The following is a 27,237-nucleotide window of genomic DNA, read 5'->3' as shown; positions in this document are numbered from 1 at the left end:
AACACTCCGTGTCAGACATCGCTTCTGGTATATGGCAATTTCTCTCAAATAAAAATATTATAGTGTGTCCTCATCCACCTTATTCACCGTATCTGGCACTGTGTGACTTCTGGCTCTTCCCCAAAGTCAAAATGCTTCAGGACATTGAGGCAGCCACGACAGCGCAACTAAAGATACTCACAAAAGAGGACTTCCAGAACTGCTCCGGAAAGTGGCAAGAATGATGGGATAAGTGTATTCATAGTGAGGGGGAGTATTTTGAAGGGGATTAATGGCAAAGTGTCTTTTACTATAATGATATTTTTGTTTTAACTTAAAACATTCATCATATTTTTTTATTACACCTCATACACCTACATGCCACTCAAGTCTGCTGTACTCTCTTGTCTGTCCATCCAGGCTTGTGCTATCCTGGCAAATAATGCTTCTTCAGAATCCATAGCAAACACTATTAAAACAAGTTATCAGCTAAATATAATTTCAGTTTTAAACAGGACTATGCCTCAACAGCATTCTTTGTTTGTTTTCATTAATAGACTTTTTACAGCAGTTTTACTTTTACAGAAAAATTAAGCAAAAAGCAGTGTTCCCATATACATTTTTCCAGCTCCCTCCCACACACATGGCTTCCCCTATTATTAACATCTTACATTAATGTAATCCTATTGTTTTTATTCTATTACATTTAAATAATTGGCAATAGCTATTGGTTTAGCAAATAAGAAAATAAATATTCTAGTGATCTTAAGCAGTTGGATCTGTTAGCTACTGACAGGAGAACTTCGGTACCATTTACAACCAGACAAAAATTATTTTATTTGGTAAGAATCCTCATATTTAAATAGCTATTCAGCTGGGGGGGGGGGGCACATTTGTAAAGAAAGAACTAAACTTATAACATTAAACTGTAGACCAAGGTTCTACTCCTAACTCTTCCTTCGGCTGGTGACTTTGGCTGAGTCTCTTACCCTCTGTGGAGCTCTGGTTTGGATTAGAAAAAAGAAGCCTTTCGAGTTCAAAATTTCATTGATTTACTACCCTTGTTCCCAAAGTGAGTGGGAGACTATTTTAGGTGGCTCGTAATTTTTTTTTTAACTCAGAGAGTTCTGTTTTTAATTTTAATGTGTATTTTTTAAAGAATAAACAACAGAAATTTATTTCTTGCAGTTCTAGAGTCTGGAAGTCTGAGATCACGGTGCCAGCATGGTCTGGTTCTTATGAGATCCCTCTTCCAGGTTGCAGACTGCCTACTTCTTACTATATCTTCACATGGCAGAGCTTTAATGTGCATTTTGAAAATCTAGTCAGTTGAAAAAATAAAAATTAAAAAGAAGAAAATGAAAATCTAGTAACTCGAACCTATGATTTCACATATATCATTGTGTAAGATGAGACTAAATTTTAAAAATTAGTCAATTTATGTCAAATTAGAGAAAATATTATCTAATAGTATAAGTAACATGGATATGAGAAAAACCAGAAGTAAAGGGTAACTGAATAAAGTTTGGAAAACACTGGATTAATTAATGTACCAGTCCATTCAAGAAATTGTGTCAAACAGCGCTGTGTCCCAGAACTCTTCCGTTTTTGTTATTTTTTTAATTAAAATGTATTGGGGTGACAATGGTTAGTAAAATTACATAGGTTTCAAGTGTACAATTCTGTAATATATCATCTATATATCACATTGTGTGTTCACCACCCAGAGTCAGTTCACCTTCCATCACCATATATTTGATCCCCCTTTACCCTCATCTATCACCCACCTCCCCCCTTACCCTCTGGTAACCACTGAACTATTGTCTGTGTCTGTGTCAGAACTCTTCTTTTTAACCTAGACTTTCTAAATAATTTGACTCAATTAATGAGTAGGTACCTTAGAATTTACAGGGGCAAGACAGTACAATAAGAAAAGGATTATTTTAGAGAAATGCCCAGAGGTTAGGGAGCACAGAGGAAGAGTAATTAAATCTAATTCCAAAATACCTTCAATAGTTCTGGAAATTAGACAAAGTCCATAGGGCCAATTTGTGAATAAAGAGAAGGGCTGATTAAAGCTATCTTAAAGTTTTTCAGACTAACAATTTCCTCATATTCTACAGCATGTAACTTGACATACTAACCATGACCTTATCCTGGTGTTGGAGCTAATTCCTAGCTCTCAAGTAAGATGCTGTAATGATTCCGTTGGCAGACAACCCCATTTCCCATGGCACCAACTGAACTGGCCTTCCATTTAGGAGAAGAGGAGACATTTGACTCTCATTTTTACATAACGTTTTCTTCTCTCACCTCAAGTATCTAACACGTGTGGCTCTTTTTTAATCCACATGTGGAACATACAAGGACAAAAAGAGTAGCAAGTCTTATTCGTCTTCATAAACCATATACCTTTGCCCAATGCCTGAAACAAATACTTGTTGAACCAAAAACTGAGGTAAGTTAATTATGAATGAACCATAATCCAGTTCTGCTTCAGATGAAATTTTTTCAGAAGTCACCTCACTTGAACAATTATTTCTGTGGTGTGCAAAACTGCCATTAAAGTTACCTCTTATTCCATGCAATGACCTACACTGAAAGGTCCATTTAATAACCTCCTATGTAATTTTGGATAGTCCTCACTGATGAATGTTTACTGTTGCTTTGCCAGAAACTAAAATCATTTTTCTCTTTGCTCTTGGCAAAAATCAGTACTCAATTATAGTAATCTGCTTTTCTCAGATATTTAGTAATATCTATTGCCTCTGTTACTTTTATAAAATGATAATAGCTAATATTTAGAATCCTACGGTGCTAGGCCCATAGCTAGCACATAAGACTTTAATACGAGGATCCTATGAGGTATTTATCATGATTTTCCCCACTTGACATTTTAGGAAACTGTGGCCCGGAGAAATGAAATTCCTTGTCTAGAGACTCACGGTTTGAATTGACCAAATTGAGATGTGAACTCAGGTAGCCTGACTCCAAAACCTGTACTATTAACCATTCTCCTGTGTTTTTTGTCCCTAATACTTCTATTTTGCATCACAGTTTACAAATAAACCTCTTTCACACTTTTTTTTTTAAGAAGAAAGGTGATTGCTCCTAAATTTATAAATCAATTTTATGGTGAGTCCTTTTGTAAGTTTTAAAAAATCTTTTCTATGGTACCCAAACAATTCATTCCTCAAATGTATCTGTCTTTACATTTGTGTTTTTATGGAAAGGTTTGCTTGATGTGATGAGCCATTACTTCAATTTATAATCTACATTCATCTGTCATTCTCTTATTTAAGTTCATGGACTAAGATTATGTGATTTAAGGACACAGATTTCACGGCTTCCTCCCCAAGGAAGCATGCCCACAGCTGGAGGACCCTGGCAAATGCAAGAAGACTAAGTGAGTGCTCCACACAACGTTTTAAAAGTCAGGACTAAAGAAAAAGGCTAAGCTCCATCCCTTCTCCTGAAAGCTGCTGTGGTTCTGGGGACTGAGTTCTTGGCATGGTGACTGAAGTTTTTATGTGGCATGCCAGCTCCCAGGGTTTCCAATGACAGAAAGACAGAGTATTAGTAACCCAAATTTCTAAGTCTGCCACTGTAAATTTAGTGGGCACAGAGGGAATAGTTACTATGAATGTAGCTTCTGTCCCCCAGCCTTCCTAGTTATGTACAGTTTAGTCATGTGTGTGCATCTGTACCCCAAACATTTTAAACATTAACTGTCCTCTTTCTTCCACCTAAAGATTTGAAAGAAATGCATATTGTTGCAGTGTATCTAGTATGTGTTAGTAAGTACTGAAGCCTCCAAAGTGATAGGTTTCTAAAATGATGCGACTGCAAACAAATAAATAGGGATGTGTCATCCTAGTTATTGATTTGCACATGTATTTTCTGCTGTAGAGAAGGGATACACAGAATCTGAAATGGAGGTGAACGATTTTATACAAATGCCTAATCAGTTTATGCATGCTCTTCTTTTTTTGTTGCAACCACTGTCATTGCTTTCCATGGCTTGGTATCTTAGATTGAATTTCTGCTCTTGCTATGTTTAGAATCTATTTTTAATTTGGCCAACTGACTTACTGTGGAACCATGTGAGTGTTGCTATTTTTAAATATATAATAGTTGTCCCCATTTAAAGCCCTATAGAAGATCTTTCTGTGCCTACATCACTCCACGGCACGTGTTCCAGGATGTAAGCTAGTGATGGTTTTAAAATAAATAAATAAACATTTACTGAGTTCCTCCGGTATGTCAGGCAACAGCTATGTGCTTTCGTGTACTTTCTCATTTAATACTAAAAAACCAAAGAAAACAAAAAACAATGTGTTGCTAGAGACCTTTTGTGTTACCGAGCACATTGTAACTCCACATATAACCACAGAGCTGTGTACCAAGTAGAAGAAGCGTGGATATTAACGCCAGTCAATCCTGAGTGTAGACCCTATCTCTGCCACTTGTTAGCTCGATGAAGTTCGGCAAATTCCCTAACCTCTCTGAGCCCCAGCTTTTTCATTTACAGAATGAGAACAATACTTCCTCGCGCGGTATTATGAAGAACTGTGGGGTTGGTGTGGTGTATGGGGCACTTCTATAGCGTCTGGCAGAAAGCAGCAGCACACGACAGGGTACTCAATATTTTTTATTGTTCGGAGTTTCTTCATGTCTTGGAAAAGGAAAGATCAAAGACTTGGAGGACCCGTGTTAGTTCAAGGATCACTCCACTGCTTCTAGAACTCTGACGCAGGCCGTTTCCATTTGAGTGGCTGGAAAGTGCTGCAAAACCCAATGCGGCGTTTGAATAACTGCCAGACCTTTCCGTTGGGGCCTTTTGCCCCTGGGAGCCCTCACATATCTGCTGGAACCTCATGAGTGAGTTCTGGTAATTGTTTAACAGAATATTTAGCATTGGGCGGGTGTGTGTTTGCCGGCTTGGTCTCAGCCAAGCTTGTGAAGAAGCAGCAATGCACACACACACACCTACAAGGGAAAACCTTGTCACGTCTGCATCCAACCGGTCTGGGTTAAAACCACTTGGTGAAGATTTCAGACTGCCTGTAACATTCTCCGGGAGACCAACTAGATGCTTTCTGGATCAAGGGCCAGTGGTGCTTTTCTGGGTGGTCTGAAGTTCCATCTTGGGACTTTGACTTTTCCCTGAATGCCAACAGAGGTAACAGGTTGGGTCTGTCTACTCCTGCTCAAGTTGCTCCTGAAATCAGGTCTTCTCTGCTATCTGCTATTGGACTGCCCTGTTAGGAGACTTTAATATACAGTAGTTCCTCTAGTTTACGGCAGGAGATAGGAGACAGGGCTGCCGAGGTTGGTAAGGAAGGACGGAAGAGGTCTTACATTTACTGAATATTTGTAATTATGCCAGGAACTTCACAACGGGGATAATACCATTCATTGCACCAGGTAAATTAGAAGGAAGATTTCTCCCCACTATGTTTGCTTAGTGTTAAATTTCATATGTAGCTTTTAAAAAACTTTTATATGACAATTACTAGAACCAAATCATTTTCTTCTGGTTATCTGAACTGAAAAAGAAATTATGACACCTTGCACTGTATACAGAAGACATGGATTATCAGTGATTATCACGGATATTATTATGGATATTATGGAATATCCACTGATAATCCGTGTCTTCTGTGATACAATATAATTTTTAGAAATATTCACAGAATGTAATTTTGATTGTCTGGTTCTGGTGCTTTGTAGGTTCTTATAGACTTTCTCAAGGAGTTATTGTATCCTCAGGTATTTATTCATTCTTCAAGCACAAAGATTTTGCATTTCATTTTCCTGGTATTTCCTGAATCACCTAATACAGATCTCTGTCTCAGTGTCTACTTCATAGCAGTTGCTGGGACAATGCAGATTTCAATGATGCTAATACCTCAAGACTTACGCATTTTCTAAACAAGTATTTTTGCATGAAATTTTACAAACTGACTGGCTTTCCTCCTGTGCCATAAAAGTAAATGATCTAAGTAGTCCTTGGAGATGGTTGGTATTTTTCATATCTCTCTTGTGCACAAGTTTGTTTGGAAAACTGTTATTTTATTTGCCTTTAAACAGGCAGTCCGGGTTTATGTAAATTGTTGATTTTTCATATGCTACAATTTTGTCAGCAAAAATCAAATATATAACCCCAAAAAAGTTTTAGACATAAAAGTTATACAGTTGCCCAAAATATTTTGAAAAAAATCATTTTTGATATTTTAACATCTAGATGGAGTTTACTGTCCTGCATATTATATATTAAAAGTGTCCATGTGTAAAAATTCAATGTTCTTAGTAAAGCTTTTGCAATGGATCACATATCTTGGCAGAAATAATTTAATGTTCATTTGAATGCCCAGCAGGCAGAGTTTAGAAGTTGTTCTAAAATAAATCTATTTTAATGTGGTTCATTTAAGTGGTTTAACTTATATACATTATCAAAGCTGAATGGAACTTTTCAGGGAATTAGTCTGGCTTCTTTGTTATCAAAGCTTTGAGATTTTATAAAAAGAAGCTCTCAGTGAAAAGGATAGTGTTATTTAAAATTCTTTCTCCGCTACTTAAAAAGGATTAACTATTTTTTGAATCAGTAATATATGCACATGGTATGAAATTCAAAAGGTACAAAGGCTGCATAATAAAAAGGCAGTCTTTATCCCTCCTTCTCTGCCCTGTACCCACCTAATATCCCTCCTGAGATACAGTTACCAGCTTTTTTCCCTCTACTTTAAACAAAAAAAAAATTTTCAAATATGTATATTCTTTGATTAATGTCTTGTTACCTTCCTCTTAGACTAACCAGAAAAATGTCATAGCATGTAATCCTTTCATAATCCTACACAAAGTCCTTATTTTACATATGAAGTCCAGACAAAATAAAATTTGCTTATTTTTCTCTGATCCTTGGGAAAGTCTTCAATTGCATATTTATACAATAATGATCATGAAGTAAATTCTGCTACAGATTATGAAGGAAATAACCAAAATGACCTCTAGTTTCATTGAAGTAGAAAACTAGTTTCACTGAAGTTAATGATGATAATAAAATATTTTTAATTATTTGATAATAATCCTTGTATATACTGTTTAATTCTCTGATTGGCAAATCCCTGAATCAAAGCTTGTCATGAATTTATATAGGACTTGAAAAAAATCTAATTTTCCCTCACTGGAAATCCTTCTCCTCCTACTATGTTTTCATGTACCAGGTCCAAACAGTAGCATGTTCTGGACACTGAAAGTGTATTACATCTAATCCTCACAACAGCCTTGCAAGACTGGGTTTGTTACCCTCTTTGGACACGAGGAAACGGAAGCTCTGAGAACGGAAGGACTTGCCGCAGGTTCACAGCAGCAAGTGCAAAGCTGGGGTGTGCAGCTCATTCTAATAACCCGCGTCATTGCCCACAATGTTGGTTGAAACAGAATCTCCTAGTCTAGAAAATGGGTGGGATGCTTGACAGTGTGGAGCTCATTACATCAAGGCGCATGCCAGAAGCCTGAAGACACATTTGTAAACAAAATATAATCAGGGAAATGAGGTGAAAATAGACTTAGGTGAAGTGATCATGGATAAAATAACCATATCCTTCAAAGTGTTGATTAGCAGCTGGGATATTCCTGGGAGTAGCTACAGTAGGGCTCTGTCCTTGCCTCTGTTCTGATTAACATTTTATTAATGCTTAGGACCAGAGCAATGCCTATAATACGATAGGACATACAAATACCTATTGAAGAATTTAGTAAATGAATAAGAATATTTGCATTGTGCTGATCATATCTTTAGCTGTTACAAAGTTTCAAGTCACAATAATTATATCAAATTTAAGATTTAAATATCATAATAGGAAAATGTGATAGGTCAAGGCTAAAACAATGAAATGTAACAAGGATAAATGTTATATGCTAAACTCAGGCTTCCACAGTCAATTTTACCATGAGAAGATATGGGCATTAAGGCTTGAAGTGTGAGAGAAAGAAAGAAAGAGAAGGAAAAAAACAAAAGGATGCAAGGCAGGGAGGGAGGGAGGAAGGTTTACACTTTCATGGGTAAGAACCTTAAAATGAGGCTAAGAATATGATACAGCAACTAGATGAAATTAATAGACAATTGGGGAACAAAATAAGGGAGAGTACGAGTATTTCTTGTGTTTGCTGTATAATAGTCAGACTCTATCTGGAATATGTTTCAAACTCTGGGTCCCTCGTGTTAAAGGGGGCAATAGCAATGTGAAGAGAATCTATAGGAGAAGTGACCAGGGTGATGAACAGAATTAAATCTGTGACACATGAAGAATAGTGATGGTACCAGGGATTTCAGTCTAGAGAAAAGTAATTTTGGGAAGCATGATAGCCATCTTTGAGAACTTGAATCGTGTATGGAAAAGAAATTATATTTACCGGATACTACCGGATTATAGATTCACAGCATTTGAAGAACCCTCAAAGCTTATCTCACCCACCTGTTCATCTGCAACTTGAATCACACGTTATAAATTTCACACATATCTCCACAAGAGAGTGATTGATCTGGAAACCTAAATGAGTGGTTCTCAGAGTATGGACCCAAGACCAGCAACACTAGAATTATCTGGGATCTTGTCAGAAACATAAAATTCTTTGACCCAGAAAACCATTACAGATCACCAGATGTAGATGGTTAAACTAAAACCTTGACTGCAGGTATGTTGGAAAACCTGCCTTCTCCTCAGTGATTTCCTATTCACCTATCCTTTGAACAGGTCCACCCGTCCATCTAATTCATCCTGTGCAATGGATATTTGTCAGGTTTTTGGCTACACAGCTTCAAACCCCCTTCCGATTAGGAACAATCCCCCATTTTATGAGTCTTAAGGGGAGACCAAGTGTCACCCTAGGGATGCCAAAGTGTCCATATACTCCCTTTTCCAACCCTCTCGGAGCAGGGTGTAGACACATGAGCAGGATGGTAAATTAGTAGCTCCTGCCTAGAAGTCTGAATTTTAAGCAAATGGCAAAAAGACAAAGGGATGGCTTAGAATTCATTCATTGAGCAGGGTCTAGGGGCAACAGATGGCAGGAGTGCCCGATGCTCGTAGAGGAAGCAGAGCAGTAAGTAGCTTGTCATCCCGTAGGTTCCTGTGGGGTGACCCTGTTTTGGGGTACTTCTGCTTAGTTTCCTAAGGTTTCCATTGTTTTTTTCTTTCTTAATCTGGTTCTCCAGCTTACCTACAGATTCTATAACCCATCCTATATCTTTTTAATACAGTACTTTTAATTAGTTAGGCAAAGTTCGTTTCTGTTGCTTGCAACCAAGAACTAGAAGGATACATACCTACTCATTCCTTACTGTACATTCCATATTCAGCTAGGCCTCAGATTATTATCTCTGCTTTACACAATGACAAAAATAGGTAACCAATGCTGGCCAACAGTAACAAAAAGCAGAAAAAAAGGTTGAAGCTAGTGGCTGGACTTTATGTGATAGGGCCCTTTTTATGCCCTATCACAGTGGACCTTTAAGAGATCCCCAAAGCTTCCTGGAATAATGCAACACTGCTCGAGTTTATATTAAATTACCAAAGTCTATTCCACTAATTTTGTAGGAATTTATATTAAATTACCAATGGCTATACCACCAATAATATAACCTCACCAAAGAAATTGAACCTGAATCTAATCAAGCTTCTAAAGCTACCTTTCGTTTACAGGTGGGATATGGAGGAGATAATGGAATAATGAGTTAAATTACACCAGGAGGAACAAAACAAGCAAATTCAAAATATAGGATATTGTATAGGACAACTAAACCAGTATCTTCCGTAAGTCAATGGCATTAAAAAAATCAGTAGGGAAGCAGAAAGGAGAGCAACTTAGACCAACAGAAATTTAAGAGGTGTAACAACCAAATGCAATGTGTGTATCTTGTTTGGATTCTGATTCAGATAAAGCAATTGTAACATGAAGAAGAGTAAATTTACAGGTAACAGTATAAAAAAACAAATTTCTCCAAAACCCATTATTTAATAGTGCCATAAAGCACACCTTTGATTTTTCCATAAATGTTAAGTAAAAAGATGCTTTACATGTAACAGTAATTAAAAGATACTCTCTGCGATGAAACTACTAATAGTTTAAGACCTGCGAGTGGGAACATAAAATTGATCTTATGGTTACTGCTCTGTGACCCTGAACAAATTACACAATCCACTCAGCTGTAAAATGGGAAAAACCTCAGCTGTAAAATGGGAAGAAATGGTTATTTAAAGTATCTAATAAAAGGTCTGGTGAAAAACATGGTAAGCACAGAATTATGTGGTTCTAACTTTAAAATAATAGTCTAGTAGTGTGTTAAGCAGCCCCAAAATGGCCCTCAATGAACTCTTCCTGTTACTCACACCCTGTGTAATCCCTTCCCTTTGAGTCTGACGTTACTCCAAGATTAGGTTACAAAAAGACATCGGTTGTATAATAAATAATGAAAAAGAAGGCATCAGCCTGTCTTTCTACCTACAAAAAGATTTTTCCTAAAAAAACTCAGATCATGACCCTGAATTGATGATTCTGTGTATCTCCGCTGCTTGAATAGAAGGTAACATTGCTCATGGAAGAATATGTCTTAATGAATCACAGGTACATTAAGAAAAGAAAAAGGCCAGACTACATCCATTTTTTTTAAATTTACCATCTTAACTATTTTTAAGTGTACAGTTCAGTAAAGAATATTCACATCGTTGTAAAACATATCTCCAGAATTTTTGCATCTTGCAGAACTGAAACTCTATACCCATCACACAAGTCCTGTTTTCCTCATTTTCCCAGCACCTGGTAATCATCATTCTACTTTCTGTTCGTATGAATTTGACTACTTTAGATACCTCATATAAGTGGAGTTATACAGTATTTGGTTTTTTGTGACTGGCTTATTTCACTTAGCATAATGCCATCAAGGTTCATCCATGTTATACCACGTGACAGGATTTCTTTCCTTTTTAAGGCTGAGTAATATTCCATAGTATGTATATATTTTGTTCATTCATTCATCTGTCAATGGACATTTGGGCTGCTGCCACCTCTTGGCTATTGTGAATAATGCTATGCATATGAGCATGCAAATATCTCTTTGAGTTCCTGCTTTCAATTATTTTGGGGTATATACCCAGAAGTGGGATTGCTGGACCATCTGGTAGTTTTACATGTAACGTTTCAAGGAACTATCATATTGTTTCCATAGTGGCTGCCCCAGTTTAGTAGAATCCCACCAACAGTACACAGGCATCTAATTTCTCTACATCCCTACTACCAACCTTATAATTTTCTGGGTTTTTTGATAGTAGCCATCACAGTGGGTATCAGGTGATATCTCATTGTGGTTTTGATTTGCATTTCTCTGATGATTGGTGGTGTTGACTATCTATTTATGTGCTTGTTGGCCGTTTGTACATCATCTTTGGAGCAATGTCTATTCAAGCCCTTTGTCCGTTTTTTAAATTGAGTTACTTGATTTTTTTATTGTTGAGTTGTAGGACTTATTTATACATTTTTTATATTAACCCCTTATCTGATTATATGATTTGCAAATATTTTCTCCCTCTGTGTAGGTTGCCTTTTCTCTCTGTTGATTGTGTCCTTTGATGCACAGCAGCTTTGAAGTTTGACGTAGTCCCAATCGTCTAATTTTGCTTTTGTTGCCTATGCTTTTGCCATATCCAAGAAATCATTGCCAAATCCAATGTCAGGAAGTTTTCCCTTATGTTTTCTTTAAGGAGTTCAGTTTTGGGTCTTTAATCCATTTTGAGTTAATTTTTATATGTGGTCTAAGGTTCCAAGTTCATTCTTTTGCAAATATATATCCAGTTTTCCCAGCACCGTTTGTGGAAGAGACTCTCCTTTCACCATCGAGTGGTGTCAGCACCCTCGTTAAAGATCTTTTGATCTTATACAGGAGGGTTTCTTTCCGGGCTCTCTAGGCTATTCCATTGGTCTATATATTTGCCTTTATTCCAGTTCTACACTGTTTTGATTTGTAATAAGTAGCTGTATAATCTGTTTTGAAATCAGGAAGTGTGAGTCTTCCATTTTTATTCTTTTTCTAAGTTGTTTTGGCTATTCAGGGTCCCTTGAGATTCCATATGAATTTTATAATTTTTTCTCTATTTTTGCAAAAAATGCCATTAGGACTTTGATAGTGATTGCATTGAATCTGTAGATCACTTTGGCTGATATTGACATCTTAACAATATTGAGTCTTCCAATCCATGAACACAGGCTGTCTTTCCATTTATTTGTGTTTTCTTTCATTTCTTTCCACAACGTTTTGTAGTTTTTAGTGTATGTCTTTCAGGTCCTTGGTTAGATTTAGTCCTAAGTATTTTAATCTTTTTGATGCTATTATAAATGGAACTGTTTTCTTAACTTCCTTTTTGGATTATTCATTGTTACTGTGCAGAAACATCCCATTTTCTAAAAGGTATGTTCATATTCCTGAGATTTTGTTCTTTACTGATGCTCTGGAGGAATTGTTTGATGGGTTTGACGTACATTTGGAATGAGTAAAGAACGCTGTGGAAGTCAGAATGTTTGTAATGGACACATTTGTTTAAAAGGTAATTTGTGAGTATCCGTTTACCTACAATTAGAGAAATCCATAGGATACTTGACAGTTGGACAGTAACTTGCTAGCATAGCACCAACAGCAGAGGGGTTCTGACAGGGCCCTGTATGATTATCCAGCCCCAGATCACTGAAAGGAAACATTAGGCCCTTGTATCAGCTAGGACTCTTACTTGTACTTGACAGAAAACCCTTCATAAACTACCTCAAGTAGACAAGAAGATGCACATGACTGAGATATCCATAGGTAGAAATGGAGGTGAGCTTTGCTTGACGCAGGAGTTGAAACAATATTGCCAAGCTCCAATATATCGCCTTTAGACCAGAGCAAGAGGGGACCCTGCCTTGAATCCTGTACCAAAGGGCCTGGAGATCACAAATCTGGGAACACAAAAACATTGTTTTTCTTTTAGTCATTTAAGAAGGTTTTCAGAAATTGGTAAATATCGAGTGGAGGGGAATTACAGGAGAGGGAATGCAGTGCTGCTGGCCCCAGTACAAAGGCTGAGGAGCTATGAGGCACCCCCATGCAGAGTGGGGTGTGGGAAAGAGAAAACTCCAGCCTCAGCCCTGGGAAACCAGAGGAAATGATTTCAGGTTGTTTCATTTGGCTGCCCCATATGTAGGTGTCAAGGTCTGTGCATGTCCATATGTGACTATCAAACACTTAAAACATAGCTATTTTAAATTGAAATGCAAATGTAAAATACACCCTGGAATTTGAAGACTAGTACAAAAGAACTAAATAAAATCCCTTATTAATACATGTTTATGTTGGTTACATGTCAAAATAATACTATTTTCAGCTATTTCTTTTAACTTTTTGTTATGTGGCTGCTAAGTTTTGTTAAAGGACATATGTGGCTTGCACTATATATCTGTTGGAGAGCTCTGGACTAGGCAGACCGAGTTCCCCAGAAAATGCCCTGCCTTCCCTCTCATCTTCTCTGGTAGCTTCAGAAAGTGCTTAGAACGGCTTGGAAAATTGAATTGTGGGGGGAAAGAAACTGCCTGTCCTCGCTCCCTCAGGTGTTGACAGGTCAGGCCCCTACCTGGGAGTCTGCTGGGCACTACCTGGAATCCCGGTCCCACCAGCTCCCACCCCACCTGACTGGTACCCTTCTGGTGATACATGGCACATTTCTGATGGAGCATCCCTGCAACCTTGGCTAAGGTCTTGGGGACAATGCCAGGGCAAGAACATGTTCAGGGTGACACAGAATGACACTATCTCACTGCCCTATGGGATCAGATGGTAGAAGAGGACTCTTTAGCTTGATGAGGGACCAGCCATGGCTCCTGGCGGGGGGGAGGGGGGTGGAATAGAACTTAATGAGTAGAATTATAGGACTGTGAACATTATACCCCCTCATTCAGAGATTCTTTCTGAGATATTCTTTTCCTTTTTTTTTTCTTTTTTTTCTTTTTTTGGCCACAGACCTTGAAGCAGCTGTCAGGAACTGGCTTTAGCCTCATTCCACTCCTGCAGCAACCCATCTGGGATATCCAAGGCTTCCAGGCCACTGAGCCATCCAGTTTCATCCAGACCAACGTGCACACCATGGCCACACATGGCAGATGGAGCTGCTTTTCCACACACAGTTTGCACTGCATTGTTCATTTTTTCATTCAATTGTGTGAAGTGCTCTTTAAAGTACTTTTTCAGGTGTTCCTTTTCTGACCCCCAGCTGTCCAAGGGGATCACCTTCTTCCTTAGTTCTTTAGTCTCTTTCTAATGTTCTGGGCACTCAATTACTATTGACTATCAGTGGAATCTCTTCTTACCAGACTCTTCTGGAAATTGAGGTCTTTGCCACCAAAGTAGGTCACTCCACTCCATAACTTCCGTAACTCACCTAATAGTCACAAGATCTCATGACTAGCCAGAAGATCACCTAATAGCCACAAGCTCACCATGACTACTCCAGCTGACTTGTGAAAGACAGAGGAAATATATAGTCACAATTGCAGCACTGCTCTGTATATCAGATTAAGAACAACACACAACAAACGAACAAACAAAAAACAATATCTATGGGTTGTCATAGTGAACAAGCCCAGTGTACCTGGTGGTACATGGATGCTGAATCCCTGCCCTGTGCTCCTGTTGGTTGGCCTGCCCTTGAATGACAGGCATCCATTCCTTGTATGAGCTCTTGAGGGCGGGTATTCTTGGCTTCATCTCAGCGGGCTTGGATCTCCATCCAAAATGTCTCTCAATCTGACCCTCAACACTTTATCCGCACTACTACATCCTAGGTTCGGGCCTCTATTGTCTGCAGTAAAATGTCAGCTTCCTAATTTCTCTCCCTGCCGTCAGTCACGCTCCACTTGAATCCCTCTTCCCCACTTCTGCCTATCACCTTTCTAAATGACAGCTATGATAGAGTCCCTCCCCCGCTCAAAAATACATAACAGTTCTGTATAGCTTATAAAGATCAAGTCCAGAATCCACAATGCTCTATAATCTCATAATCTTCATAATCTCACATCAATATGACTTTCTAGCTTCCCTATGCTAGAGGGGCGTAGTGATACTCCAGCCCCCATCCTCCCCTGCCTCACCCTTTCTCTTCCCAGAATCCTTAGCCGAAAGGAACTCCTGAATTTTGTGACTTTTGCCCATACTTTCCCCTCAACCTGAAAATCCCTCTTCCTTACATTAAATAATAACCAACATATATGCCATACATTGTAGTTCACAATGAGTGGTGTCTGGTGAACATTCATCTGAGAACTTCAGGTCAGTAACTGAAAGCTGTCTCAAGAGGCTTCGGTTTTAATTCATTTCTTATTGACTATGTAATTGTGGGCAATTTATTTAACCTCTACGGCTTCCTTATCTTTGAAAGGGAGATAATAATAGTATCTTAGGCTTGTTTTGAGGACTAAATGAGTGAATATATTTAAAGCCTTTAGAACATTGCCAGACACACAGCACACACTAAATGAGGGTTAGCTGTTATTTTTTTTGTCCTCATAACACTCATTATTAAGCAACAGACAGCCCCATATCTCTCAAGTTAAGACTTAGGTTTCTGACTCTGAAGCTCATAGTCAGTGGATTCTGCCACAGCTTATTATTGCTTTTCCACCAAGCAAAAATCCTGCTCATTCCTCAGAGACCCCATTCGAGAATCTCTTCTCTCATCTCTGTGTGACTCTAAGACATGACAAATGTGTTTCACTGAAGATGCCATTGATTGTAAGATGCATCATTATATTGTGTCATTAAAAACAAAACCTTCCAATACTAATTGTGAGACACCATCAATTGTAAAATGTATCTCAATTTCAGAGATATGAATGTGCACCTTAGAATCAGTGAAACAAGGTACATTTTCCCTTAACTGGGTTTAGGTGGCAGGCTGTACATGCCCTAATAAGCACACAGTGCATTGCATTATAGTTGGTTGTTAACAGGGCTGCTTTCCTTACTAGACATGAGTAACTGCAGAGTAGGAAATACGTCTTAGTTTCTTTGGCACCCCAGTACCTAACCCTGTGCTTGGCACAAGACAGATGTCCGATACCTATTTGCTTAATATAAATGGAAATCCTCGTACAAGATTAGACACTGTGGATGGTACACTGAGAATGAAAAATACGTGATAGACTTTGAGTAATAAAACTTCATTGACCCAACAGATCAACCAGATATACTTTGGTGAATTGGTCTTCCTGCTGTGAAGCATAGAAAAATAAACGATGTCATAAGTTGCCTTCCATATTGTCACTTCTCATACCTTCCACAGTAAATAGGAACCTTACCTTGCTTGGAAGTATTGTAAATACATAGACATCTTGTATAGGTTTTCAAAGACAGATGGGCCTGTTGCCAGCAAGAAAAGACTTACAATATTCCTGGTGACCTGAAGATGTCTGCTTTTAAGTTAAACATGATAAAGGAAGTATATGTCCCTACAGTCTTTTGGGATGTGCCTATTTTTCGGTTTCTTTCCCTTATTCTAGAGGGTTTGAATGACCTCCCTTTTAAGGTTTAAAAATAAGTGCACAGACTGGGCTTTGAAATATTTTAAGAATACAGCATAATAGGAATTCCAGATTCTATAAAAATTTCAGCTGCATTTTCACCTCTACAAACACTATGACTTTTGTTATGCTTTCAAAAGCAATGACACTGATTTTTTTGTTTGTTTGTTTGCTTATCTTTCACCAATCATATTTAAATGAAAAGATAACTTCAAGTAGCACAGAAAGGTTGCTTCTAGAATCTACTCTGTCAATCTTAAGTATACAGAGTGCAACCTGGAGGTCCAGGGACACAGACGGACCCATCTGGAAAACACAACGAAGAGAACCTCCTCTCCACTGACAAGGCCATCTTTAAAATGGGTTCTTGTCTGGCTTTCTTAACAAATAACAGCTATTATATGACCATTGATTGTTCTCAACCTCTCTCTCTCTTTAGTTGTATAAAACCAAATAGAGAGTATAGTGGATGGCCCATGTCCTGCTACGTATATGTCTTGTCCATATTCTTCTAAAATGTGGGTGTTCTTTGGGCATGTTGCCTTGTTTTGTGTCATATAACCCTATCGTCTTAGCCACAAGTGAGTACACTGTGTAACAGCTCTAGCCAAAGCCAGTGAGCTATAAATGGAGAATGTGGGCCCATGAGGTGGCCTGATAGAAGAACCCTACCCAATAGGAGTAACCCAGATAGAATAGTGATTCGCCAACCTAATCAGATCCTTTTATCTTGGGGAATTTAGAATATGAACCAGAGAAGACATTAGAAACTGAATCTGAGAAAATGAGTTAGGAGCATGGATAGGTCACTAAAGCAGGGTGCGAAAAGCTTCTGCTTTAGAGGAGAAAAAGAGATGATCAAGTTGTTAGAGCTGCCACTGTTTCCCGCAAGGCATTGCTTGGAATGACTATTTTCTATGAAGCCTGGATTTTCTGCTGCTGAGACATCTTCTCGTTTCTTTACTTTGTTGGTATTCTTATTTAAAAATACCTTGTAAAAATATAAACATAATGCATTGAACAAACTTCAAATAATAAAGAAATTTATATTGGTGTAAATGAAAGACCATGTTTTTCCCCCATTTTAGTACCCCGAAGATAACCACTGTAGAAGTTCTGATGTAATATTCTTGCATATTTATTTTAATATAATAGCCTTAGATGATATCAACTGGGAGGGAGGCAATTTGGCAACATCTATTGAAATTAAGTGCACATTCCCCTCTGACCTTCCAGATTGTAGGAATTTATTGTATATAAATATTTACATAAATATATAAACATGTGTGGGAAAAGGTGACCTTTCTATTTGTATTGTTAGTTGTTATTTTGAAAATCTGAAATAGCCCCAATAGCCATCAGTATCAAATTAGTTAAATAAAATATGGTATATCCATACAAAGGCATACAATGCAGCTATTGGAAAGAGTAAGATTAGATAGATAGATGGATAGGTAAAGAGATAGACTTTTTTTTTTAACTGGAAAGTTACCATGATTTATTGCTGGATGAAGAAAACAAGTTCCAGAACATACTATAATATATTTAGTATAGCAGTGTGAAGCACGTGTTTAAGCCTAAAAAAGATGAAAGTTTTATACAAAACAGCACCAAGCAGATTTTATGGATGGAAGCACAAAGTTAGAAGCCATCCTGAACTGTGCTATTTGGAAGGGACATGTCCAATGATATTCAAACAGATAAAGCAAAAATTGAATTAAGAAGGCTGAGCATATCCTTTTATTTTTTATTTTTTAGCCTTTTAATTGTTTTTATTATTCAAAAAAGCTTCAGTTTTTTATTTAGCTTTCTGACTTTGTGCTTGTGCCTTACACACTTTCACAACGATTTTCTGCTCCTTGATAAGGAAAGGACACTTGATCCTGTCATAGATACATTTAGCACACATGGATCCACCATAGTCCCTGCTGACATGTTTTTTCATTTTAGACAACCTTATTAGAACTTTAGGTCTCACAGCACGAACTCCACGAGGTCGGCTTGGGCACACACCACATGATTTGGGTGCTTTCCCAACCTTCTTGGTATAACGGTAAACAATTCTATTACCAGGGGTTCAGGACAACCTAGTTTTGTTAGAAGCTATATTGTAGGACAGCCTCTGACAATTTGTCAAACCCTGGACCATTCTGAATGCCTGCAGACACCGTCTCCAGAAAAGGAAAAGCCTGAACATATCCTTTTAAAATGCTGCTGACTAAAGTTCTGGTTGAGACGCAAGGGGTAGGCTAAATTTCAGGTCTTCTTCATTTTATAACCTTGATTGCGAACCTCTAAGGCCCTTCCATGTGCTGGGATTCAGAGACAAGACATGGTTCTCCACCTCAAGAATATCACTGATCAATGAAAGGGTGATATAGGAGGGGGCAAAAAACAGGCCTGAAGAACACTGGGTAGGTTTTACAGACTGGAAAGAGTGAATGGAGACTTGAAAGACAAATAAACGTTTTTCAGATGAAAAAAGCAGGAGAAAAGCATTTCACGAGCAGGGACAGGAGATGTAAAAGGACCTGGCAAGTCTAGGAAATATGTGAAATGGTGATAAATTTAGTGCTTTTGCAAGACAATGATAATTGGAGTCTTGTCAGAAGTGTTCCATCTGATGAGAATCTTTTATGAGCCATGTGTGTCAAATTGGGTCCTTTCTTTCTGTCCAGTATGGAAGCCACTGGCCACATGGGGCTATGAAATGAGGTGAGTAATCAAGGAAATGAGGTGAGTAATCAAGGAACTAAATTTTTAATTTCACTTAATTTTAATTAACTTAAATTTAAAAACAGATACTCAATTCAGTTGAAACAAAATTAAGTATATCTGGGATAACTTGAGTATGTGAATGTACTTTTTCAGCTATAAATTTGGTGCAATCTCAATATAGACCGAGTATTTCTGATGAAAATTTAGCATCTGAATTGAGACATGCTGAAAATGCAAAATATACACTGGATTTCAAAGACTAAGCACTAAAACAAAGCATGAACAATATCTTACTGATAATTTTTATGTTGATTACATGTTCAAATGAGAATCATATCTTAGATAGATTGGATAAGTGAAATCTACTATGAAAGTCAATTTCACCTGTTTCTTTTTCAAATGAGAATCATATCTTAGATAGATTGGATAAGTGAAATCTACTATGAAAGTCAATTTCACCTGTTTCTTTTTCTCTTTTCTGAAAGTGGCTACTAGGAAATTTACAATTACATGTGTAGTTTGCATTATATTTCTATCGCTATTGCTGGTCTGGATTCTCATCACATCATGCCTGGATCTCTGCAGGGGTTCCCTATTTGTTCTTTCTGTCTTCCTGATGTTTAACGCATTCTCCTTATTATTCCAGATTAAGTAATGCTCTCCAAACACGAATTTCATCAGACCAGTGCCAAATCCTCATCACTCCTCACTTCCTTTAACATCAGTTCCCTCCCTTCTGCTCAGTTGAGCCTTCATGGGCCGCCTCCCTTTCATCTGGCTCTCCCTTCCAATCCACCTGAGACTTCCCCTTGGCCCTAAAGTCAGCTCCATCGTCTGATTTTTATAAGAGAAATCCAAATAGCTATGTACATTTTCTGTGTTTTAAAATGTTGACAGAAACTGCCTACCCAATATCCATTTCACTCTTTTTCTTTATAACAGAACCCTGCTTTTAACCTAAGCAGCAAGTTTCCCAGATAAGAGAATACATTTCCCAACTTCCCTTGGCATCTTGGGTGGATAATGAGACAAAAGAGGAAGTTATGGGAAATGTCCAGGTCATCTCCTTAATATCCAGGTCGTCTCCTGGGCCAGCTCAGCTGGGAAGTGCCCCTTTTGCGCTCTTTATCTTCCTCCTTCCTGACAGGAGGCAAATGGCTGGAGCCTGGCAGCCACTCTGTACCATAACACAATATAGAGGAAAGAATCCATGTATTAAGAATGGTGGGGCAGAAATATAGGTGTCAAGGCTCCTGCTGACTCTGGAGTCATCACTTTGAGTTGCCTACCTTTAGTTTTTCCTTTTACGTAAAAGAGAAATAAACCTCTGTCCTATATCAGCCACTAATTTGGGTTTCCCATTCATACGTGGCCAAACCTAATTTGGCAATTACTTCAATTTTTTAAAAAGCACTGTGCAGACACAGAGAAACAAAACAAATACAAAACATGCCCATGGCTCACTTAAAAGTACCTCAGCCTCAGTTTCCCTATTTGACAAACCAGTTATTTTAACAAATGATCTTTATGTTACCATTTCCAAGCTTAAAACTTTGTGTTTAATTTATTCACCTCATATACGACTGCCTATCATTTAGGTGCTGGGATGCAGCCGTGAACAAGAATATGAATCAGATCTTCCCTGACAGTTGCACTGTGAAATCATCAGTGCTGATCTTCAGGTCCACGTCTACCACTAACACTATGAGCAAACAAGTCATTTAACTACTGTGTTCTGGTTTTTCCAGTCAGCATCTAGGTTAATAATGTGCTACCTCAATAACAGTAGCTAATATACGTGGTTAGTGCTTTCCATAGATTCTCTCATTTAATCCTGACAACTATCCCATGAGATGATCCCCAATTTCTTTGACAAAAATGAGAAAAGAAATTAGATAACTTGCACACAGCTAGTCTTCAAAATCAGTCTAGTTCTTTGGAAAGTTTGGGGATCAAATGAAAGTAATGAATGTGAAAATATTTGGGGAAATTAGCAATTGCATACAAATTCTTTCCATAACAAACATCACTAGACAGCTAGAATAAGAGCAAAGTGTCAAAGTTCACAGTAGATGATGTGTGTTACATGTATACAGCGGTAATATTTACTAATTACTTTGTGCCACGGACCTTGCCAAGGGCTTTATATCCATTGCCTAATAGGAATCATTTAGTGGCCTATATTTTGGGGGACACAAAGGTAAATAAGAACAGGTATACTGAAGAAAGGAATTGCTGTATTTAGGGAACATAATTTAATGAACATCATTTGAGTAACTACTTTAGCAGCCAACAGCATCCTGCCTTATTTCTATGAGGTCTGACAATTAAGTTCACAAAATCATCCTTGAAAATATGCTACATACCACATTGCTGAATATCACTATGGTCACCTTGGAAGTACTCCCCTTGGGAAACTACACACTGACACCAGTGCCTAGTCCACCCTTCAAAGCAATTTTGGAACTCTTTTTCTGGAATGGCCATCAGAGCTGCCGTCGTATTACCCTTGATACCCTGAACGTCATCAAAATATCTTCCTTTCAACATTTCCTTTATCTTCAGGTAAAGAAAGAAGTCATCGGGGGCCAGATCCGGTGAGTAGGGAGGATGTTCCAATACAGTTCTTTATTTACTGGCTAAAAATTCCCTCACAGACAGTGCCGTGTGAGTTGGTGCATTGTTGTGATGCAAAAGTCATGAATTGTTGGCGAAAAGTTCAGGTTGTTTTCATCTAACTTTTTCACGCAGAATTTTCAGCACTTCCAAATAGTAAACTTGGTTAACTGTTTGTCCAGTTGGTACAAATTCATAATGAATAATCTCTCTGATACCAAAAAAGGTTAGCAACATCGTTTTGACTTTTGATATGGACTGACGGAACTTTTTTGGTCATGGAGAATTGGCTGACTTCCATTGTGCACTTTGATGCTTTGTTTCAGGGTCGTATTGGTACACTCATGTTTCATCACCACTGATAACATGGCCCAAAACATCGTCTTGCCTCTCTAAAAGGTCTTGGAAAACTTCCACTCTCCTTTGCTTTAGTTCATCGGTGAGCTCCTTCGGCACCACTTTTGCTCACACCTTTCTCATGCCAAGATTTTCCTGTTTCTCTATTGATGTTTACTTGGTCTGCTATGCTTCTCACAGTCAGCCGATGATTTCGATGCACAATTTGATGAATTCTTGCAATGGTTTCATCAGTTCTGCTTGTTACTGGCTGCCCTGACCTGTCTTCATTGGTGACATGTTCTCTCCCCAGAAAAACGTTTAATCCATTTGTACACTGCCATTTTCCTCATGGCATTATCCCCATAAACTTGGACTAACATGTCCCTGATTTAACTTCGACTCTTGCCAAGTTTAACAAGAAATTTAATGTTTGCTCGTTGCTCTAATTCAAACTCTGACGTTCTCGCGACGGCACACAAAAACATGCAACAACAATAGTGAAAGCCACTTACTATGTTTCCCGAAAATAAGACCTAGCCGGACCATCAGCTCTAATGCGTCTTTTGGAGCAAAAATTAATATAAGACCTGGTCTTATTTTACTATAAGACTGGGTATAATAGAATATAATACCGGGTCTTATGCTAATTTTTGCTCCAAAAGTTGCATTAGAGCTGATGGTTCGGCTAGGTCTTATTTTCAGGGAAACACAGTAGCAAGACACGGCCATATGTGGACACGAACAAAGCTGTGAGACACTGATATACCAAGGTTATGAAACCGTACCAGTTGTTTGCACAGTGTTGCCAATGTAAGCACACGGTGGCAAGTTCACGAACTTAATTGTCAGTCCTCGTATATGCATCTATAAAAGGTAAGTTATTGAGTCATTCAAATTCATTAAGTGTCTACCATGTACCAAGCATCCTGGGATTATATAACAGCAAGTAATATAGTTAAATACCAAGAATTCAGAGGAACAGAGGTATTACAGTTAGACTACAGGGCTAGAACTTTCTAGAAAAGAGGGGCCAATGAACAACCAGAAATGTCTCATCTGCTAAGTACACATAGTCTCTGTAGAGAGAGACACTATAGGCTTGCTGATATTAAGCAAATGGTTTATCGCAGATCCATTTTGTGTCAAGCTCTGGGTAGATGCTTTGTATTCATCATTTCTGAACCATACAACAGTCCAATGGGATACTATAATTATTTCCATTTTTCAAGTGAACAAAGAGAGGCTCGTAAAAGCCAAGGTCTCCCAGACAGTGTTAGAGGTGAGATTTGAACTCTGGTCCAGCTTTCGTGCCCATTCTGCTTCCACGATAGCCCACAACCTCCCAGCCAATTAAATGATAGTAACCAATTAAATGATAGCAATCTTCTGATTAATTTGACTTCACATGTAGGCAAAAATGCTCTAGTTAGTCAATAAAACCTTACTTTGCTAGGCAGTTAATAATAAAAATACCGGCTGCTAACATTGTGAACCTTTGTTCTGTGCCAAGCATTGTGCTAAGTACTCTACAAGCATGAAGTAGAAACTGTTATCTCATTTTACAGGTAAGATAACTAAGACATAAAAGATGTGAATAATTTGCCGTGGGGCACACACCTAATAAGAGAGATAACTTACGCTTCTAATCATCTAATTTATACTGTACTGTTATAAACATAATTTACTCATTTAAATAATATTTAATGAGTACTCACTCCATGGTTTGGGGCTTGCTGGGGGAATATCAATGAAATATAGGACCTAGTCTCTGTCTTCCAAATATTTACAATTTAAGAAAGGAGGCGAGATATACACAGTAAAACTGTTAGGTAACAACAGGTATAATTAAGTACTAAATTGATTCGTGCAGACCAATAAAGGCATTGAGATTTCAAAGAAGGGAAGCTCAATGAGAGCCAAAGCAGAGATGAGGTGAGGGGTGAACAGAACCCAGCAGGAGAGCAGATTCTAGGACAGGAATGAGCATGGTTTCCTGGGGGATAGGGACCCACTGGGCCCAGCAGTGGAGCTTCATGGTGTGAAGCCATAGGGTCCACAGGCATCTTCCTTCAGAGCCTTACTTTGGGCATTCTAAGGTTCAGGAGAGCACTTCTTTGGGCTGCTGGTTCAGTCCTCTTTCCAATTCAACTTCAAATAAGGATGTGCCAACAGATAGCATGAGCTTCTGAGTTTTAGCCCATCATCTCCTAAATAGCTCCCTAGAGATTCATGATGTCAGGAAACTGTAGGCCACTGGAAGGCAAGAAAAACATGTCTTGTTCATCACCATATCCCAGCACCTCTAACAAAGGGGACCTCTTGCATATGCTCAATAGATGTTTATTAAATCAGGAAAGAAGGACCCTGCTCTGATAGTTGTCAGTGGGATTGAGTGGCTAATAGTGTGAGAGGCAGCAGAGTGGGGGTGGGGGCACTCTGTCACTTGCTAGCCTTGTGGCTTTGCACAGTTACTTCACCTGTCTGTTTCTCGATGTTCTCATCTGTGCAAAAGGTTTATTGAGAGTATCTTCCTCAGAGGATTATTGTTGTAAATGTGAAATGGATTAATGTTTACATTAAAAGCATAGAACAGGGCTGGCATCTATTAAGAGCTATGTATGTTGTTTTTATCAATAGTATGGGCTCCAGAGCCAGACCTTGGTTTGATGCCTATCTCTGCTGCTTATCAAGTGAATGGTCTCTCTGAAGCTGTTGTTTCTTTCGTAAAATGGGTATTATAATAGTACTGATCTCATAAAGTGATTGTGAGGATTAAATTAGTTAAATGCATGCAATGCACCTAGCACAGGCCCGTGGCATACCTCAGTCATAGAAAACAATATTCTCCCTTATTAGTCACCAGGTCTTTCCTCAGACTCTGTTACTGCAGCTGGCAGGCAGGTGACTAGGACGTTTCTGGCTTAGGCAAGACTTTATTTACGGAGATGGTATCGTTCTACCATAATCACTTCCTTTTCAGCTTCCTTCTAGGGTGACTTCTATACTAAAATATATTTAAACTTTTTACTATGCAATTTTAAAACATATAGAAAACCAGAGAGATTAACATGGGGAACCCCCATGTATTCAGCTTCCACAATTATCAACACACGGCCAATCTTACTCCATCAATATCACACCTACTTCCTCTCTTCACCCCAACCAGATTATTTTAAAACATATTTCAGGTATCATATAATTTTATCCACAAATACTTCAGTAATGTATCTTTAAAATATAAAGAGTCTTTTTAACACGACTACAATCATCTTACCACATCTAACATTTTTTTTTTTTTTTAATATTTTATTGGGGAAGGGGAACAGGACTTTATTGGGGAACAGTGTATACTTCCAGGCCTTTTTTCCAAGTCAAGTTGTTGTCCTTTCATTCTTCACATCTAACATTTTTAATGATGACTCCTTAGTATCATCAGAAAGCCAACCAGCATTAAAATTTCCTTGATTTTCTCATATACTGTTTTCTACAGATTTTTTTTAAAAATCAGGATCCAAACAAGGATATTTAAAAAAATTTTTTTTTTTGCATTTATCTGACGTCTTTCCAGTCTCTTTCAATCCATAGATTTCATGTCCTCATTCATTTCCCCCTTGCAATTTATTGCTGACGAAAGTGAACAGTTTGTCTTGTGGAATATCTCACATTCTAAATTTTGCTGATTGCTTCTTCGTGATACCATTTAACATGTTTCTCTGACTTTGGAACATCGTGTTGTACCAGAAGGAAGGAAGCTATCAAAGACTTCTGGGGTCATGTCAGAAGGACCCAAGAGCATTGGCTGAAAGAGGAATATTTTTAGCATTAAATAAGTAAGTAAATAAACTGCAGCATATTGAGTGAGATACATCAAGTATGAGCATATCCACTGGTTCCCAGTAATGATCCAAAAATAGATTCATTGGTCACGTTTGATAGGATAGGAAGGAAACTCTTTATTCCAAAAATGGGTAAATAAAAATAAAGAGTCAAGCATTGATTCTGCCTTTCCTGTATGAACTGTTTCTCAGGGTAATCAAATAATGAGAAAAAAATCCTGCTAATAAATGAGGAAGGAATGACATAATTAAACCATTGCCGTTTCACAACCCCTAATGAGTAAACTATCTAAGAAATGATTGTCAAGGGCTGTTAAAACCACAGGTGAAGAGCTGGCGGGGAACTTTACAATGAATACATCAGGTCGATGGTTTCTGTCAACATATACTGTCATCACAAAAAGAGAAGCCACTAGGTATTATGTGCCCTTGATGTGACACAGTAGGAAATATGCCGCCTGCGAAGTATTTATGCCAAAAAAAGTCTGATCTAAATCTGATTGAGCCTCTATATTATTGTAACTATCAGCTTAAAGGTTGTTTGTGCTCTTAATATTTATTCCTTTTTTCCAAAATGAGCAAATGCTAAATAAAAGGCCAACGGAAATCATGAGGCACCTGTCAAACTGGGCACCTGCTAAAGATGGGTGCGGTAAAACAGTTCCAGTGGATAAATGTGCCTCCCCACCCCCCTATTATAAAACTGCTACATTCCTGAGGTTAAAATGGTTCTACATATGACAAGTGCAAATGGCAGAGCAGACAGGGCTTTCGACTTTTGGATGTGCATGGGGTATCTTTTTTGCCCTAATCTATAAGATGCACTTGTATTCACACATGCCATGCCTTTAAAATATATCGTGACTGTGTTCAAGAAAATGACGTCCCATAGGCAAGCTGGCTTCTGACAGCAGAATCATCCGGCAAGATCCCCTGTGGGTGTGAAAGAAGACATGGGGCTGCAGCTGGGACAAGCCCACAGCGCTCGGGCCAGCTCCGCAGCCCCCACATGCACGTGACGCGCACGGGCGTGGGTGTGCGCCCGAACTGCAGGAGCGGCCCGTGGGCCAACTGGTTGTCAAGTGGGTTTGTGCCTGTCCCCTGAGTCCTGCTGTGCGGTTCCCAGGGAGGGCAGGGCCCATCGCGC

The 27,237-nt window shown here is 38.4% G+C and overlaps 1 protein-coding gene and 1 pseudogene across 1 annotated transcript in view; both read right to left on the bottom strand.

The window, feature by feature from the left end:
• Positions 1–27,237, bottom strand: part of DRC8 (dynein regulatory complex subunit 8) — a 106,922-nt gene that overhangs the window by 71,758 nt on the left and 7,927 nt on the right. The gene's annotated exons all lie outside the window — the stretch shown is intronic.
• LOC109446953 (large ribosomal subunit protein eL34) lies at positions 18,380–18,730 on the bottom strand (annotated as a pseudogene).

This window comes from Rhinolophus sinicus, linkage group LG12, assembly GCF_036562045.2.
Source record: "Rhinolophus sinicus isolate RSC01 linkage group LG12, ASM3656204v1, whole genome shotgun sequence".
In the NCBI taxonomy this organism is placed as follows: domain Eukaryota; kingdom Metazoa; phylum Chordata; class Mammalia; order Chiroptera; family Rhinolophidae; genus Rhinolophus; species Rhinolophus sinicus.
Note: the sequence above shows the minus strand (reverse complement) of the source record. Positions and strands in the feature narration are given on the sequence as shown.